The sequence below is a fragment of the Phyllostomus discolor genome, chromosome 2, assembly GCF_004126475.2.
Source record: "Phyllostomus discolor isolate MPI-MPIP mPhyDis1 chromosome 2, mPhyDis1.pri.v3, whole genome shotgun sequence".
Taxonomy (NCBI): Eukaryota; Metazoa; Chordata; class Mammalia; order Chiroptera; family Phyllostomidae; genus Phyllostomus; species Phyllostomus discolor.
The window spans coordinates 169,231,672-169,249,115 of record NC_040904.2 but is presented as its reverse complement, the minus strand read 5'-3'; positions in this window follow the sequence as shown (position 1 = coordinate 169,249,115).

The window sequence follows — 17,444 nt, the reverse complement described above, 5'->3', positions numbered from 1 at the left end:
ATTTCTTTGGTGTCTGCATGGGAAACTCAGAAGCCAGAACTCATAGGAATGAATCACAGTGTTAATACTAGTTCCAGGAAGGCTTAAACTGCATTTTTCTTTTGTCAGGACTGGAAATATGCAAATTGATTGCCCAATTAAGGAAAAGTTGACTAAAGGTAAGGAAGATTTTACTGTTCCCGCCCTTCTTGCTCAAAAAGCTTGTTGAACAGGCTAGCCCAGAGCAGGGCAGTGTTCTGGGGGTGGGCAAGGGACTACTTCTCTCCAAGTACTATTGGGCAGCTGCCAAAGACAGTTAAAAAAATAAAATAAAATAAAATAAAATAAAATAAAATAAAACTGCTCAAGCGTCTTAATACCATGAAGTACATGATTGACATGTTGAGGCTTCCAGTTTTAGTTAAGCAAGCTACTTTCCATACAAGTAATTTCTACTTATGGGGTCATTTCTCAGCATCCAGTACATTTTATGTTAATATTATCTCACCTTAGAATCTGCAAATTAGTAGAGGTGATATATTATTACAGAAAAGAATTGAATCTGGCAATGATCTCAGACCCTGAAGGAACCAGCTGTCCCTCAGCTCATGCAATTTTTCATGCTTCTTGGGAGCTGGTGTTCTTAAACTTTAACTGGTATTCATTTTTAGCAGTGAGCTTTTACCCTGCTGGCTTTATGTGGCAGCCCACAAATCTGATGTCACAAGCTAATGCTCTGCCCTCTGCCAGGAGTCTCTGCTGTGGGCACGCTTTTCTGATGACAATCTGCCCTGCTTTGACTCTTGATGGCATTGGTCTCTGCAATTACTCTTGTGAAATAAAAACCTTTTTAAAGCCTGCAGTGTGTTTGGTTTTTATACAACGGTCTAGTCACAAACTCTCTGTGACAGCTCTACCTTGAGTAGACTCTTTGGAAATTCAGAAGAGCTAGGGTCAACAACTGTAATAGCATAAACAATAAAATAAAATTTAAAAAAACAAAAACAAAGAAAAAAGAGCTAGTGTTGCATTTGGACTCTCTTTTCACTACAGCATTCTTTTGGCACTTAAACTGGCCTACAACTTGGCATAAACAGTGATTTGTGTACTTGCTGACTGGTGGTTCCTCACCCGTTTCTGTCATCAATTCAAAAGAAACATGAGGTTGTAGAGAAAAGGGAACCCTAGTGCACTGCTGGTGGAAATGCAGACTGGTGCAGCCACTGTGGAAAACAGTATGGAATTTCCTCAGAAAACTAAAAATAGAACTCCCTTTTGACCCAACAATTCCACTGCTGGCATTATACCCTAAGAACCCTGAAACACCAATCCAAAAGACATATGCACCCCAATGTTCATTGTGGCACAATTTACAATAGCCAAGTGCTGGAAGCAACCTAAGTGCCCATCAGTAAATGAGTGGATCAAAAAACTATGGTACATTTACATGATGGAATTCTATGCAGCAGAAAGAAAGGAGGAGCTCCTACCCTTTGCAACAGCATGGACAGAACTGGAAAGCATTATGCTAAGTGAAATAAGCCAAGCAGTGAAACACAAATACCATTTGATCTCACCTGTAAGTGGAACCTAATCAACAAAACAAGTGAGCAAAACAGAACCAGAGACATGGAAATAAAGAACAAACTGACAGTAACCAGAGGATAGAGAGGAGGGGAATAACGGGGGAAATCAGGGGAAGGGTCAAGTCAAGGAGCATGTGTAAAGGACCCATGGACAAAGACTAGGGGAGAGAGGATTGAGTGTGGGAGGTAGGGGGTAGGTAGGGCAGGGGGGAGTAATAGGGGGAAAAGGGGGACAACTGTAATTGAACAGCAGTTTTTAAAAAGTGTGTCTTTATTCTTACATGTTTAAAAAAAGAAACATGCACTGTGGGCCCACAAGTAAGATAATCATATTGATAATAGGGAACCTTTATTGTGGGCAGGTATGTGACAGGTGCCGTGCTGAGCAATTTAAATTGTGTTGTCCCATTTATCCCTCACAACCACTCTGTGGGAGGGACATAAGTTCCCATTTTATGGTTGAGCAAACTGAGACCGAGAAAAATGGACAAAACCTGTCCCAGGCCTGGCTGGTGTGGCTCAGTGAACTGAGTGCCGGTCTGCAAACTGAGAGGTTGCCAGTTCGATTCCCAGGCCTGGGAACATACCTGGGTGGCAGGCCAGGTCCCCCACTGGGGGCATGCAAGAGGCAACCAATTGATGTTTCTCTCACATGTTGATATTTCTCTCCCACTCTTTCTCCCGCCCTTCCCCTCTCTCTAGAAGAAAGTAAAGAAACTCTTTTAAAAAAAGAAAAGGAAAGAAAACCTGCCCCAAATCACTTACCCTGTATGTGGCAGAGTCAGGACTTCAGAATCAGTCTGAGCCCAAAGCCATGTTCTTACCTCCTTACAAGCCAATCTCCCAGACGAGCCATTCTTCTAGACAAGCCATTTGTCATTGGGCCACATGAAGAATCCTGGAAGAGATCAGGCAACACACACACACACACACACACACACAAGCACACACGAGAGTCTATCTTTGCTCCCAATCAAACATGGTTTTGGTGCTTGTGGAGCTGACTGAGGGGTGTGTCTACTGTGCTGAGGACACCACGTCTCTCCAAAGGAAAGCCCTTTCTTGCAGCCTCACCTGGAAGGGGGCAGCATTAATGAATATTTTTGTTCAGGCCAGTTCAGCACCCCCAAATGGAACTTTGCCTCTAACCCACCACTTAAGGATCTCTCTCTTAAAGGAAGGCCAAGCCAGTTTCCTAAAAGGCAAGGCATGCTGGCTGCCTCTTTGGGCAGGACAAAAGACATGTTTTTCAGCTTATTCTCATGTTATGTGGAGGTTTGATCTAAGGCTCTGCTTGCGGTCTGTGCGATGGCACCGGTGTAAGAGGGGAGGACCTAGTGAGAGTAGCCTCCTTTGTCAGGTGATGCTTCCCTTCACTCACTTGCCCTGTAAGATAAACCCTCCTTACCAAACTCCTCTCTGTAGTAAACAGTGTTACAAGGCTCTAGGTTAGATTTAGTAAACATAGGGTGCCATAAAAGTAGGTGTACAGTTGTGAGTGCGTGAAACGTAGAGTTTATTCTTGCATTTGTATTATTAATTATTGTATTACTTTCCACACAAAAAACTGGAAACCTATTGCCCCACCCCATCTACAAAGTATTCACCCCTCTCCCCCAAGGTTGGGAAAATTGGAAAAACAGCCATTTTTATAGTACTATTTTGAGAACTTGAAGCTAACAAATAATACAGAATAAATAGGAATTCCAAAATGGTAGACATGTCAGCATGCCATTCTAAAATGATGAAGAGAACTCTCCTTTCTAAAAGCAACTGAGCTCTGAAGAGGCGAGATGTGTTGAAAGTTTTCTGTTCACTAAGAGGCTTTTTGGATTCTGCTTGGTAGTCAGAGGTAATTGGGACATCATTTAGAAAATGAGATAACCCAACACCCAAAAAGGTCCTGCTTGGAATTATCCCCAACGCTGCTGAATTCTTTTTAACTTCAATGATAAAAGAGATGAATTGGGCAAAAATATCTTCCTTTGAAGGCCCCTTTGATGAAAGCTGAATCATTTGATTTTAAAGAGAGGCTGAAATGATAGGAATTATATTACTTAAACTACCTCTACTGAATTTATCTTTAAGAAACATTCTGGAAGATCTTAAGAATATTTAACTATTTGCTAAAATCACACTGAGTGATACTGCGTTAGATATGACCTTGGACCTGTTTGCTGCTCAGTCCATGGGCTGGTCTGCAAGGAAGCACAGCCAGGGTCTGCGGTTCGTGATGTGTTGTTCTAGGAAATGGACGATATTATAGACGGTGGTCTGCCCGGCTCATTTTGTCTTGAGCTAACTGGTATTTTGAGGCATATTTTAGCCTCAAGTTCTGCTGTGTCCCTGTATTTGATGTGAAACTGTTCACTTTCTCCAGAGACAGCCCTTAAATTCAAAGGAATTACTGGTCTGGAGTTGAAGATAAGGCAGGTTAAACGTTCAGCAAAAGCCAGACTAGAAGAACACAGCGATCTCTGTGCCTGGTTAGGATATGGGTTGATGCCCCTAATCCCCTACCTAAAAGTAAGGAAAATAAAATAAAATGCTCCCAGGAATCGCTGGATCAGGCAAATTTCATCCCTAACTTCCCAATCAGTTCCAGACATGGATTGTTTTCAGAATAGTCTTCTTAAATGTTCTTGAAAAATGAAGTTAAGAGTTGACACACAGAATGAAAGATAAAGCAGCATAGGCGACTTACACTAGAGCACGGCGAGCTCCTTCCCCAGCAGCGGTGGCGCTCAGACTCTGGCGCGCATTGGAGTCCGCCAGAGGCCTGGCTGAGGGTGCAGGTCCCTGGCCCTGCCTGAGGCATTCAGCAGGTCTGGAAAGGACTCAGGAATTTACATTTTTTTAAAATATTTTATTTATTTTTATTTTTAGAGAGGGAAGGGAAGGAGAGAGAGAGAAAGAGAGAGAAACATCAATGTGCAGTTGCTGGGGGTTATAGCCTGCAACCCAGGCATGTACCCTGGCTGGGAAAGAATTTACAGTTTTAAGAGACATCCTACAGACCATACTTTGAGAGACAACCAAGCCATACAAGAAGAAATGCCTGTAGATGCTAGAATAAAATTTCTTCAGGGAGTGAAATTTCATAAAATTTGGTCAGAGAAACCTGAGCAGGGAATCTTTGGAACCCACACTTGGTGTGGGGCTTACATATCATTTCCCCACCTGGCTCTGGATTGTATAAATTACATTCAGGTAAAGGTGGGGAGCAACAACACCACTCTACACACACATGTACATATCTACAATTTCTAGACTCACTAATAGCTCCTACAGATATTTTCTGAGATGCTTATTTTGCCATTAGCAAAGGCTTTGTTTAGTCTGGTCTATGAGCGGACCCTTGGCCTTTCTTTCTTCACATCTGGACTGTGTAGAACTGTCTAAACTCCAATCATGACTGACAAGGGAACTCTCGGCCGAGCCTTGCTCTGCTGCAAGGGTGGGGGGAACTGCCGGCCATCTTCTCCCTTCCCCTACACCTGCCTCTGCCTTGGCTGGACTCTCCTATCCAGATTCTTTGAGGCGGGCTCCCTCTATAACCTCTGACCTGGCCCAGTTCCTGACCCTGTTTTTTCTGAGTTAAGCAGGATGTGAACAGATTTAGATTCTGACCCCAAACCAACAGGATTTAAAATTTAAATCACCTTCTATCCAGTCAACAATATTTGAGTGCATGCTCAATATTTGAGTGCCTACTATGTGCCGGGCGTGCTTCTAAGCGCTTTGGATACATCTGTGAACACAACACAAAGATCCCTGATTTACAGAGTTTATATTTTGACAAGGGAGACAGACAACAGACAATAAATACTATTAAGCAATAAATGCTATGAGAAAATGTAAAAGTAGAGCAGGGGATGTGTATGTGAGCTGTGGAGTTACAGAGAGTGGTCAGGATAAGCCTTGTTAAGGGAGTGAGAATTGTGCAAGGATTTAGAATGGGAGGGACTTAGCCACAAGCTATTTGTGGGAACGCTCTAGCCAGGGGGTAAATGAGAGCAAAGACCCCAGGTAGGGGTGTGACTTGTATGTTCGTAGAAGAGTCAGGAAGCCAGTGTAGATGGAACAGATGGAATAAGAGGATGGTAAAAGAAGATAAAATAAGAGGTAATGGTGGGGAAAGTCAACAATAACTAAAGTTTTGTGTGAGCTACAAGGAGATTGGAGTTGGCATTGGCTGAGGGAGGGAGGACTGTGGATGGAGGGTGTTTAGGGAATAGGAAGAATTCAAGAGGTTTGTTTTAGAAATGCCAGAAACCTAAGTAGAGGTGTTGGGTAGGCATTTGAGTACATGAGTTGAGAGTTCAAGAGAGAGATAAATATGGGAATCATCAACATAAGGATTTTATTTAAGACCGCTTGAGATGATCAAGGTGTAAATATGGAAGAGGCTGGAGATGTTTCCTGGTCGTTGTGTCTGCTCGTCCGGAACTGGGAATCACTTCTCAGATCCTGTTGCAGTTTTGCCACTAGGAGGAACCAGGCCACTTTCCTCTTGAATTCAGCTTTTCAGACTTCGGATCACTGCCTCTGGGCCTCCCTCACCTCTCCACATCTTCGCAGTCAGCCTTGGCAGCTGGGGCTTCCCCCAAGAGCCTGTCCTCATAAAGAATCGTTCTCCCTCCCTGTCTGTTCCTGACACCAGGGGGTCATTTCACCTGGAGCCAGAGGACTGAGTTATGAAAATACGACCGAAGGGAGGGTCTACAAACAGGCACAGTAAAAGTGATACTAGTCACACAGTGGTCCTTTCCAAATAGTCTTCTGTGCAACTCCAGATCCTGCATGCCTAGAGTCTCTTCTCATAAATATTTGCAAAATACTTTTTTGGTTCATAGCTAAACACAAGCATTATGTTAAATTTACTGGCAAAGAAAAATCATGTCAAATATAAAGCACATGATATAAAGCAGAAATAGCTTTGCAAACATACCGTAATTTTTTAGAGCTAGAGTAATGACAAACTTTAAAAGAAAAAAAGAATGCCAATGGTACTTTAATAATGGTATGAAGGAGGTACTTCTTCTACTGACATAGTAAAATAAGGAATCTGGGGTCTGTTAATAATTAGTTACAAATGGAGGTAGGGAAAAATATTCAGTTTATAATAGTTACAAAACTGTAAAATTCTTATAAATAAATTTTTAAGGGAAGGAATAGGACCTTTATGAAGTAGACTGTAAAATCTTTCTGAAAGATATGAAATAAGACCTTCATAAATTGAAAGACATTTTTGTTTTGGATAGGGAGAAAAAGCAGTATAAAAAATGTCTATTCCTCTCAAATATGAGAGATTAATGTAATGGGCTGCTATTCCAACATGAATCCTAAAAGTCTTTTGTAAAAATCCAGGGAAAATTATTTTAGAATCAAGATAGAAGATTAAATATCTAAAAGTGACCAGTAATTGTTTAAAGAAGGATTTCGAGAGCCTTGCCTTAGCAATTATTAAACATAAAACAGCGGTGGACATGGTTGGCAGCGCTGCCTGGTATGACTGAGATTCGCTGGGAGCAGGATGTGCATGTTCTCACACACGCACAGCAAGGGGCGAACATGGCAGGTGACACACGTGTTAGTTAACGAGATGGGAGGGATCCTTTCACAGTGTATACGTATATCGAATCATCGTGGTGTATGTTTTACATATCTCACAATTCTATTTGTCAGTCATACCTCAAAAAAGCTAAAAAAAGAAAAAAGACAAAATACAATGAGTTAAGTAAATTGAAAATGTTTGGAAACCAAAAAAATAAAAATGAAAAATTAAATGATTGTAATTTAGATACTTTTAGCACAGGGACAGAAACATTAATAGGAAGGATAGAATAAGAAGCCCTGGGAAAGATCAAGATTTACTTAAGAACTTAATAAAAATGAACAAAGCGTGGTTTATGTAATACATGGGGTGGGCTTAACTGCATTCATCTATCAGAAAAGTTGCACTCTCACCTCACATACATGCACAACTATACTTCAGTTCTTCAGATGCACTGAAGATTTAAATATTATAAATAAAATAATAAACACTTTTCCTTTATTCTCATCTGAGGACATTTCCTGTCATTGCTTTTCAGAGAGAGGGAGGGAGAGAGAGGAACATCAGTGTGAGAGAGAAGCATTGGTAGGCTGCTTCCTGTGCACATCCAGACCGGTGACCACATGCTCCCGGATGGGGACCACACCATAGCCGAGGCATGCGCCCTGACTGGGGACTGAACCCTCACACCCTCTGTTATGGGATGGTGCTCCAACCACTGAGCCACACCGGCTAGGGCTACAATAATAAACACTTTAGATGAATTTTAAGAAGACACTCTTATTACCAGGTACAAAGAGACAATTTCCTTTTTTTAAAGATTTTTAAAGAGATTTTATTTTATTTATTTTTAGAGAGGGAAAGTAGGGAGAAAGAGAGAGAGAGAAAAACATCAATGTGCGGTTGCTGGGGGCCATGGCCTGCAACCCAGGCATGTGCCCTGACTGGGAATCGAACCTGCGATGCTTTGGTTCGCAGCCCATGCTCAATCCACTCAGCTACGCCAGCCAGGGCTAGAATTTCTTTATAAAGACTAGAAATATGAAAAAACTAAAACCATATAGTAAATAAAGCTGGCTACATTTGACTACATAAAAGCAGAAAATGAAAGGATGCAAGCTATCATAAAGTCTCAAAACAAATATTATAGATGAAAAATATCTTAATTTTTAAAGTATATTTTATTGATTATGCTATTATAGTTGACCCATTTTTTCTCCCCTTTACTCCCCTCTGTACTCCACCCTTCCACCCACCAGCACCCCCTCTTACATCCTATCCATGGGTCATGCATATAAGCTCCTTGGCTTCTCCATTCCTATACTATTCTTAGCATCCCCCATTCTGTACCTACCATTTATGCTTCTTATCCCTGTACATTGTCCACCATTCTTCCTGGCCCCTCCCCACTGATAACCCTCCCTGTGATCTCCATTTCTGTAATTCTGTTCCTATTCTAGTTGTTTGCTTAGTTCGTTTTTGTTTTTTTAGGTTCAGTTGTTGATAGTTGTGAATTTGCTGGCATTTTACTGTTCATAGTTTTGATCTTCTTCTTTTTCTTAGGTAAGTCCCTTTAACATTTCATATAATAAAGACTTAGTGATGATGAACTCCTTTAACTTTACCTTATCTGGGAAACACTCTATCTGCCCTTCCATTCTAAATGATAGCTTTGCTGGACAGAGTAATCTAGGTTGTAGGTCCTTGCCTTTCATGACTTTGAATACTTCTTTCTAGCCCCTTATTGCCTATAAGGTTTCTTTTGAGAAATCAGCTGATAGCCTTATGAGCATTCCTTTGTAGGTAACTGTCTCTTTTTCTCTTGCTACTCTTAAGATTATTTCCTTATCCTTAATCTTAGGTAATGTAATTTTGATGTATCTTGGTGTCTTCCTCCTTGGGTCCAATTTCTTTGGTACTCTCTGAGCTTCCTCAACTTCCTAGAAGTCTATTTCTTTGCCAGATTGGGAAAGTTTTCCTTCATTATTTGTTCAAATAAGTTTTCAATTTTTTGCTCTCCCTCTTATCTTTCTGGCACTCCTATGATTCAGATGTTGGAATGTTTAAATTTGTCCCAGAGGTTCCTAAGCCTCTCCTCATTTTTTTGCATTCTTATTTCTTCATTCTGTTATGGTTGAATGTTCATTTCTTCCTTCTGTTCCAAATTGTTGATTTGAGTCCCAGTTTCCTTCCCTTCACTGTTGATTCCCTGCACATTTTTTTAATTTTACTTTGCATAACCTTCACTTCTTCCTCTATTTTGTGCCTGTACTCAATCATTTCTGTGAGCATCCTGATTACTAGTGTTTTGAAGTCTGCATCTGAGAGGTTGGCTTTCTCTTCATTGCTTAGTTCTTTTTCTGGAGATCTGTTCTTTCATTTGGGCCATATTTCTTTGTTTCGGCGCACCTGTTACATTATAAGGGATGGAGCCTTACATATTGCCAGGGCAGAGCAACCCAGGCTGCTGTGTGATGGTGCTGTGTGTGGGCGAGGGGTCAGAGAGGGAACAATGGTGCTTGCTCAGCTCTTGGCTGGCTTTCAGTCACTTCCCCTGCTATCCACAAGCAAATTGGACCCTTCTGGTGCTGATTCCCAGGTGGGTGGGTTTGTGTATGTTCCAGGACCCTGTGGGTCTCTCCAATGAACTCTTCTGTGAGACTGAGAGTTCCTCCCATCACTGCACCTCCCACAGGTTTTTACAGCCAGAGGTTCTGAGGCTGTAGCCAGCGTTGGAAACCTGGGTTGCATGGTCTGTCTCACTCCTGAATTTTTCCTCCCAGTTTATCAGCACGCAAATGTGGGACTGCCTGGTCTGCCGCCCTGCCGTGCATCCTCTCCGCCCTGGCTGCCCATCTCCACCCCACCTACCAGTCTCCATGAATGTTTCTTCTTTAACTCCTTGGTTGTAGGACATCCATACCATTCAATTTTCTGGCAGTTCTGGTTGTTTTTGGTTTTTTAATTGGTTGTTGTCCTTCTTTTGGTTGTGTAATGAGGCAAAGTGTATTGACCTATACTTCCATCTTGGCTGGAAGTGCCAAGAGAGGAAGAAAAAAATATAACACATGTAATAAACAAGATGTGCTTTTGTCCCTTCTATATGTATTGATAAGAAAAAGACAAACAACCCTATTGAACAGTGGATAAAGAATATGAACAAGCATTTCACAGGAAAGGGAAAGAAAACTACAAATAAATATATGTAAAAATGCTTAATTTCATTAATAGATATTTAAAATAAAAACAAGATCCCATTTTTTGGTAAACTTTTGGCAAAACTTTAAACATGTCACAGCACTGAGTTCTGGTGAAGATGCAGAAAAAAGGGGCAGTCATATTATTATTTGTGGGCATGTGGATTATAACTAATAGTTTGTAAAGTAATTTTATAACATTAAAATTAAATAAGCACAGACATTTTGGTCCAGCAATCTCACTTTTAGAATTTTTATCCTAAAAAAAATACACCAATTTATAAGGACCTGCAGTCATGGTGTTTACTGTAGCACTAGATGTACTGGGAAAAACTGTAAAAATCTGTATGTCTATCAGGGGGAGAAAGATTTTAAAAAATTACAACCTCGGCTTACCCACATTGGGGAATGCCATACAACTATTCCTAGAATGAGTTAAATCCATAGGTACTATTTTGGAGGGATAGCCAAGATCAGTTGTTAAGTGGGAAAAAAATTAGATAATTTACTTTGTGCCCACAGTACAACGTATACTATTCCACCTTTTGTTGTTGTTTTAATTAAGTCACTTAATCCTCAGAGCAAGTCTGTGAAAAGGTCTTGTTATTACTTCCATTTTACCAAGGCAAAACCAGGCATCAAGGTATTAAGTAACATGTCTGAGCTTGTAGAGTCTAATTTGAATCCAGACAGTCTGACTTGAGCATCTCGTGTGTGACCACCGTGCTGAACACGCTTCTGAGGTTCGATGTCGGTCTGGGAATCTAAACGCGAAGTCAGCCCAGCATCTCTGTGGGCGCGTGCACGCGTGAGAAAAAACTGTTCATTGCGTCTACTCTGGGGTGTTGGGTTATAAGAGCAGATTATCAACCATTTCTTGGTGCATGCCTGTAATATTTGACTTGGGGGGGGCTTATAATCTTAAGAAATCTACAAAGAAAAATGTTTTAAAGTAAAAATTAAAAAATTGTAAAGAGGGAGAAAATCTGGGAGTGTGATATTGAATGCTGTGTCTGATTATTACACTTCAGAAGGGAAAGTGAGTTAATGCCAACTCTTTAATTTATTCATTCACTCATTTAACAAATATTTATCGAATGCCTACCCTATTCCAAGCACTGGGGATATAGCAATGAACAAAATAGACACAGACCCTGTCTTCATGGAATTACATTGTAGATAAGGATAGACCGGCCATACACAAACAAGCAAAGCAAAGCCTTTCAGAGAGAGATAAGGTTTCTAGCCATAGGATTCAGCAAGCTGGGGGAGGTAGGGAGTGAGCGGTGGGAGCTACGGGTAGGCGGATTGCTATTTTCACAGAAGGGTCAGAGAAGGTCTGAGGGATGAGGTGGCATTTGAGAAGAGACCTGGAGGCAGTGAGGCTGACCGCCGTGTGGATGACTGTGGGAGGAGTGTGGCGGCAGGGGAAACAGCAAGTCCAAAGGCCCTGAGGCCAGGGCAGGCTTGGTATGCTCAAGGAACAAGAAGACCAGTTTGGAGCGGGTGTGGTCGGGAGGAAGAGATCCTGGGAAGACCACGCAGAGAAAGGCTTCAGGGGTGTGAGCGATATGGGAAGCCACTGGCAGATTTTGAGTAGACAGTGACATGACATGACTTAAGCTAGGACTGAGGACTGTTTAGCGGGCCATTGCAAATTCGAAGGTAGCGCAGCGTTTGCCACTCACTGCACGGAAGACACACACGCACTGCAGTTTCCCCCGAGAGCATCACTCCAGCATGTCCTGGGAGAGCCGTCAGCGAGGTCTGAGGGGGCTGAGCGGGATGCTGAGAATGTTCGGAGATCCCCTCCCATGAAACGGGCCCTGCTGACAGAACACACTGTTCCCTGCGGCTTGTTCTGTGGCTACCCCACTCTGCGAAAGAACTTTGGAAAATCGATGAGGACATTCCTTTATTCCTGCAGGAATATTGTTTGTTTGATTCTGAGTGAGGGGAGAAGATTTGTAGGACTTAGCTAAGGCCAGATCCCCTATGCTCCCGAAACAAAAAACAAATCCCCCAGCATTCTGATTTGTCAACAAAGCTCAAAAAGTTTAAATCATTTAACATATTGTGTACACATTGTGGGCTGCAACAAACTTAGTGTTTCAGGCCAGGCTCCCCAGAAGCACATCTTGAGATGGAATTTGTGTAAAAGTGATTTATTAGGAGATGTTTCTAAGAAGAATCACAAGGGGCCAGGGAGTGAGGCTCGGAAGGGAAGCCGCCAAGCAAGGGATCGTGCAGTGTTAAGTCCGGTGGGGGGGAAGCTCTCCACCCCACAGGCGGGTTCTGCAGAGAGCGGGCACCCCTCCACACCAGGCCTCAGGATGAGGTCACTGAGCTGTTTGTGCATCACGTCCATCAGCCCTTGGCCAGTGCTGCGGCAAGCGGGCTGGGGGTGCCGAATCCTCAGGCACGCAGTTCACAGAGTGGGCTCCATTGAACATCTCTAAGAGAAAAGAGCTGGGAATAAAGACATCATTTGACTGCCAGAGGGAGTCTTTGAAAACTATAATGGAAAGTAGATCTCCCACTTTCCCTCATACTCTTTCAAATCATCAAGCTGTTCCATCAGAAGAGAATCCTTTACCTCAAACACACACTTTGATGTTTGAGAAGTGAAAGCAAGCTGCTTCCTCAGGCAAAAAGGTCGGCTTCGAAACGACTCAGAAGAGACATCTTCTCAAAAGGTGGAGACAGCACACAATCCGTCCTCTGATGCCAGATTTTAAGCACTGGGCTGCCGTGAGAGACCTAGTTTGCTCCCCTCTGCCTGGCTGAGGAGAAAGAGACCCGCGAGTGGCCGGGCACCATCCCGCTCTCAGACTGTTCTGTTTGGCCTGCAGGATATGTTTGAAAATCAGATTTACAATATTTTCTCCAAAAAAGATGTATTTTGTTCACAAAAAAAGTATCAAAAATTATTCTGTGTCCACAGTGTTCATGTTATAAATAAAAGGCTGAGAATCAAATGTAAAAAAATAATATCATATGCTAGGAGGGCAATGAGTATGACAACATAATATATCATAACGGAGATGAGAATTTAATGTCTAAAGGGAACATTTTATTATTACTAATAAAAATAATAAGTCAAAGGCAACACACAACCAACCTGAAGTAAAATGGTAAAACCAGAGTAAATGGTATTTTGAGAAAGTGGTTATTTAGTGATATTTAAAGAGGAATGATACAATAAGACTGCTAAATTAGATACAAAGCTTTCGAAGTCTTATTTTTACTGGACAGAAATCATTTGCCTCTCAACCAGACAAAAATCTTAAGTTAACATTTAACATGTAATGTTTGCATCTTATAGTAAGTAATATTTATATACTATATATTACATTGTAATTATGCAATTACACATTATAAATTACATGTGCAAATATATAATTACATATTACATTTAAATATTATAATATGTAATGTTTACATATTACAACTTATAGATTTATTACCAAATCAGGGTCTTTAGTAAATAGCATATCAAACAAAAATACAGTCCTCTAGATGATTAAATAATCCATAGTTGGCCCTGATAAATAATGTCCCCATCCAATATCATGTCCTTTCTTAGTTCTAAGTTTTGGATAGTTTTTGAAACATCTCTGGCTATGCAGGAAATGTCAGATTGATAGATGGTCATGCTAGATTATGATTTCATTGGCTTGAAAAAGGAATCTGGCATAATTATTTTTTGAAGCAGTCATCAATTCATAAAATACATAAAACCCACTTACCATTTTGGAACTAGCTATGAAGAATCAAGTTGTGGGATCAGCCAATTAAAATTTTCTGATGCATAAGATCAAGAAATGTCTCTAGCCCTGGCTGGCATAGCTCAGTGGATTGAGCCTGGCTGCGAACCAAAGCATCACAGGTTCGATTCCCAGTCAGGGCACATGCCTGAGTTGCAGACCATGGCCCCCAACAACCACGCATTGATGTTTCTCTCTCTCTTTGTCCCTCCTTTCCCTCTCTAAAAATAACTAAATAAAATCTTTTAAAAAATAAAATTAAATTTAAAGAAAAAGAAAGAAATGTCTCTAGTTTCCCCTGTGACATGGGGCTGGGCTGACTGGGAGCCTGGGGGTGGAAACGGGGCCTGGGGTTGGGTTTGGTGGGGAGGACTGTTAAAATGAAAATTGCACAAGAGCTTATGAAGTAAAGAGAAGAGGGGAGGAAGTTGCACAAGGGACAATAGAAAAAGAACAGAGACTAGAATGTGAGTTGAGATGAATAGATAAGAAGAGAATCTGACAGTGCATTGTTCATATATTTTGTACCTTCTTGTGAGTGAGAAAAATTCACAGGCATAGAACTGATGGGGCAAAAAGTTAAAAGCACTTATAAAATTAGTAGATACTGCCAAGTTTCTCTCCAAAAATGTTGCAACAATTTACTGTCATCAAATGCACGTGAAGATGGCTGTTTCTTACATCCCTCCCAAAACTATAACCTTTGCCATTGTAAAAGGAAAAAACTTTCAAGTTATACTTAGATGTTCTCATTTGCATTTTTTACTTATGAGTTAGATTATCATTAGATTGAATATCTTTCAACATGTTTGTTTCCTTTTCTGGTAGGTCCCTTTATATTTTGTAACCCATTTTTCTATCAGGCTTTTAATTTTTTTATAGTGATTTTTAAAAGCTCTTAATTGGTTAAGGAGATTAGCTCTATGTTATTAGCCAAGCACTGTGTTGGCAGAACTTTAAGAAGCCTCTAAGCACTTCTTTGAAAAGACAATTTAGTCACTTTTAAACAAGGAAAAGTTAATCAAGTGGGCCATCTTAAGTTCTAAATAGGAGCCGAACAGGCAGGCACCACCCCCAGGGAAGAATGTGACTGGAACATTTTTGTGGTCTCATGGCAGTCAGAAGCCAAACAGCCCTCGGTACACTGGAGCAATGGCTGCGGAAGGGTCAGGCGAGTGTGCAGAGGCACCAGGGAAGGTAGTGTTCAGTCTGTCACTAGTTCCTTCCCTTCGGAGTTTGACTAGTTTTAGACCCTCTCTCACAGATTGAGATGACCTCAGAAGGGGGCAGGAAACAATCCTATGACCTCAGAAGGGGGCAGGAAACAATCCTAAAATCCGCAAAAGGAACTCACCGTGAGGGACGTCTGAAGTCCAGACCTGGGATGGGGAGCAGGTTGGGGAAAGGGAGAGGGTTGGCTCTGACACAGGGGGCAGCTACAAGTGGAGCCCCTTCTGAGCCAGACAGCCTGGAGGGCATGCATTGGGAACAAACTGAGGTGCTCTTCCTTGCTGGGGTGCTAAGGTAACAGCCACCATAGCACTGTGTGGATTGGGGTCATTTTTCCTCCATCACGTCAGCCATAGAGTGGTGGGCCTGTGAGGGCAGGATTGCAGCAGAGACACAGATGTAACAGATTGTGCAGAGCAGGGTTCAACGGTGATACTGTGTGGCAGGCAGAGACAGAAGCTTCCCTGCTCCCGGAAAGAAGCCTGCTGTGCACTGGTTAGTTTCACCAGTCCGCTCTCCTTGCCTGGGGTTCTGAAGCAGGCACCTCTCGAGTTCATGGACAATTTGGAGGCGGGAGTATCAAGAAAGAGATGTTGGGCATCTTGGTAATTTGACATGGGGATAATTTGAATAATTCTGACCTAAAACTTGAGAGTCAGATCATATCAGTCGCAACATATGTGCTGCAAATGTTAGTTTTGTTTTTGGGGGCTTTCTTTCTTTCTTTCTTTTTCTTTCTTTCTTTCTTTCTTTCTTTCTTTCTTTCTTTCTTTCTCACATTGGTACTATTGTAAGTCATAGAGTTTTAAAATATTTATTGATCAATTAATTGATCATCCTCTGTGATGCCTTGTTTTACACCAAGAAAGGCCTTCCCCTCTCCCAGTTAATATATAGAAGAGGTATAGATATAGAGAGAATGACAGGAAAATTGTGAAAGACTGAAATGTGCACAGGTCACTGGGTGACCTTTCAGTGGAATACTACACAGACCTTCAAGATAATCTGGAAAGATACCTATGATAGAATGCATGCCTACGATAGCATGGATAACCATTGGTTACTACAATAATCAGGCCTGTCAGTCATTTTATTAAACAGGTTTCTGCTTCCTGAAGCTTGCCTGAGGCTGTGCTGTAAGCTACAGGCCCGATTCTGGTTCTTGAGCAAGGACAGAGCCCCAGAGTCTCATGGAAAAGGCCTGTGCCAAGCACGTGAAACTACGGACATTTCATGGCATAGACTCTTGGGTACAAGCTTCTGAGCTGACATCACGTAGACAACTTTCAGGCTGTATATGGAGTGAGTGTGGATTTCCGGGACTCTCTTCAGTTCAGAAGCAGACAACTTTATCAAAGCAGAATGCCAGCCCAAGATCCAGCAGAACAGAATTACACAGGATGGAACGAGCTGATTCACTGTGAATGAATGAAGGAAATTTGCTGTGATTGTGTTGAGGCTGTTTTAATGTCCTATTTTCTGGATATGTTGGAGGCCATTTCTCTTTCTTCTTAAGCTACCTTTCATCTATAACAATTCAGTGGACTCTGCTTTTGTAAAGTGAAATAAAACTTTTTTTCTGCTTCTCACTGAATTTCCCTTCATTGCCCCTCCAAATTAAAAAGCTATTTGCTTACTTTTTTACAATATTATTTGCATAGGTACAATGAGAACTTTTTATTTCTACAAGTATACATATTTTTTAAAGAAATTGATTATGTAACCATGGTCTTTTTGTTTTTTGGAATGTCATATTTGAGAATGGTGCCCATTTAATGGGTTATGTCAAACAACTCTGAGGAACAAACGTTATTTTCATTGTGGAGCCAACGAGTACAAAACCATGCCAGGGCAGCTGGCCTGCTTCCTAGGATAGGTGGTCAGAAAGGGCACTTCTTCTCAGGCCAGGAATCTTAGCAAATTTTGGTGAACTCGAGGACAGAGGAATGCCCCTGAATTTATAGACACTGCTGGTGACATGCAGGGGAGTTTCGTGGGCTTGCTTTCCTGGCCTTGAGCCAGCAAATAATAGACTTGTAAAAGTGCAACTCTGTGGCTACGAACTGTCCAGCCCTCCAGATTACAAAGCAAACCCAAGGAAGCCTGTAGGTTAATTAACATTTGTTGG